Source organism: Octopus bimaculoides, chromosome 24 (genome assembly GCF_001194135.2).
Source record: "Octopus bimaculoides isolate UCB-OBI-ISO-001 chromosome 24, ASM119413v2, whole genome shotgun sequence".
Taxonomy (NCBI): Eukaryota; Metazoa; Mollusca; class Cephalopoda; order Octopoda; family Octopodidae; genus Octopus; species Octopus bimaculoides.
This window is the reverse complement of record NC_069004.1, coordinates 2,259,474-2,261,709: the sequence shown is the minus strand read 5'-3', so window position 1 is coordinate 2,261,709 and position 2,236 is coordinate 2,259,474. Positions and strand designations below refer to the sequence as shown.

General features: G+C 36.0%; 1 long non-coding RNA gene across 1 annotated transcript; it reads left to right on the top strand.

Annotated features, from left to right (window-relative positions):
- The first annotated feature begins 773 nt into the window (after positions 1–773).
- On the top strand, positions 774–2,236 carry LOC106877534 (uncharacterized). Its single transcript, XR_001410388.2, has 3 exons — positions 774–786; positions 1,735–1,795; positions 2,138–2,236. It is a non-coding gene; the product is annotated as an uncharacterized LOC106877534 (long non-coding RNA).

The window sequence follows — 2,236 nt, the reverse complement described above, 5'->3', positions numbered from 1 at the left end:
GACTATGAATGATGCAACAGTTGGAGAAGAGGGGGCTGCACCAGCACTATATATATTATTGAGAGAGATAAGTATATTCATTGATCCATCTCAACACAGTCATTGCGTTTGTTGACATCATGACACAGTGTGAAAATTATTGCATAACTTAAGTGCTTTTTCATTTGCTATGCAACCTCTGATGATTTGATGATGTAACCCATTTATAAGGTATTTCTTTATATGACATAGATTATTGTTAATGAAATACATGTAAGAATGTATTGACTAAAGGAAAAATTTATCTCCAAACTTGTTTTCTATTTTCACCTTGTGTTCAAAATATCAGAATGTAACTTCAGTAAGAAACATACAACAATAACTCATTTCTTCCTTGTACATGGATCTTTTGAAGTATAACAGAGCTGAAGCAGTTCTAAACACCACAAGCAATATCCCGCATTGCAGAAATATTATATACAGTAATCCCTCACCACATCATGGTTCACCTATCACGCACTCGGTACATTGTGGATTTTTCTGGCTAATATATGTAAATATATATTGCAGACTCCTCAGTATATCCAGGTTTCTGTGGCCAATAGGTATTTATATTTTTTTAGATTTTAATTATTTCTGTGGGAGGTTTTGGAGTGTAACACCCATGATCGTCGATGGATTACTGTATACTCATCGATTCTTTTCTTGTGTAGATACTCAACGATGTTTTGAAAAATATTACGAATACTTATTAACCTAAAAGAAAATATGTCTTGTTTTGTTTCTTTATTCAGCCTCACCCAAGGCGTGAGTATTCCTTTTCTCATTTTTTCATAACGGAATGGGATCAAAGATGACTGGAAAAGTAGACAATGTGGCAATGATTTTATCTTTTACTTTAGATTGTGGCTGTGCTGAGGCACTGCCTTGAAGAATTTTTAGTCAAATAGATCGATCACAGTATTTTTAAGCCTTGTATTTATTCTATCTGTCTCTTTTATCAAACCGCTAAGTTATGGAGATGTAAACACATCAACACTGGTTTCAAGCGATGATGGGGACAAACACAGACACAAACAAATACACACCCACCCACACATACACACACACAAAAGGGTTTCTTCTAGTTTCCATCTACCAAATCTACTCACAAGGCTTCAGTTAGCCCAGGAGTATAGTATAAGACACTTTCCTTATGTACCACACTGAAACAGCCTGGTTGGAAAACAACCCTCTTAACCACACGACCATACCTGCACCCAATTAAAGGAAATGAAGTCATTCTTTGAGAACAAATGCATTAGGGTACTTTATAGAGACATCAGTTATTTAATTGGCATCATGTCTCCAAAGACTGGGTCTTTAGATTAGCTTGTATTACATTGTGAAGGCATGTGGCAGAGTGGTTAGGATAATCGGCTTACAAGTGTAAGATTGTGAGTTCAACTCCTAGTAGGGTATTGTGTCCTTAAGCAAGGCACTCTGGTGTATATGTTCTTCCTTGGACAGGATGCCGGTCTGTCACAGGATTGCTCATTTTTGCCAGCTGAGTGGACAGGAGCAATGTGAAATGGAGTGTTTTGCTCAAGAACACAATGCATTGCCCGGTCCAGGAATTGAAACCACAATCTTACAGTCATGAATCCAACACCCTAACCACTAAGCTATGTACCTCCACTAAATAATATGTACAGAATACTATTCACACCCAATATGTTTATTCCTGATGAATAGTCTTTTCTTTCCTCCTTCCAGTACTGTTGCTGCTGCTGGTAAAAGTTCTATTAGTGCTGTCTCTGGACATGAACGTTCTTCAGTAAGACTTTTTTCTTTTTTGCTACTGTGTGTATGTTTTTTTTTAGTGTTTTGTTGACTTCACAGAATCGTTGGACCATTAAAAGAGCCACTAACAAGCTTGTTCTTGGAGGCGAAAATTAATTTTTGTTTAACAAATCTAGGAAAATAAGAAATTGAATCTTTATTGTTGTACGATAGATTAATGCAGGAATGGTGCATTCTACTTCAAGAGTCATAATAACATCATGTCCAACCAAAAAAGAAAAAAAAAAATAGCAAAAAAAGTAATGATGATAACATGTTTTCAAAAAGTTTTAATAATCTCTTATTCTTTCTTTTCTTCTTCTTATATGTTATCCAGGGTCCTACCATAGTTGATGGCTTAGCACAGAGAATGAGTGACCTCTGGGAAGCTCTCGAAATGCCAGATGACAGCAGAAATAAAATGGCTTTAAGATAC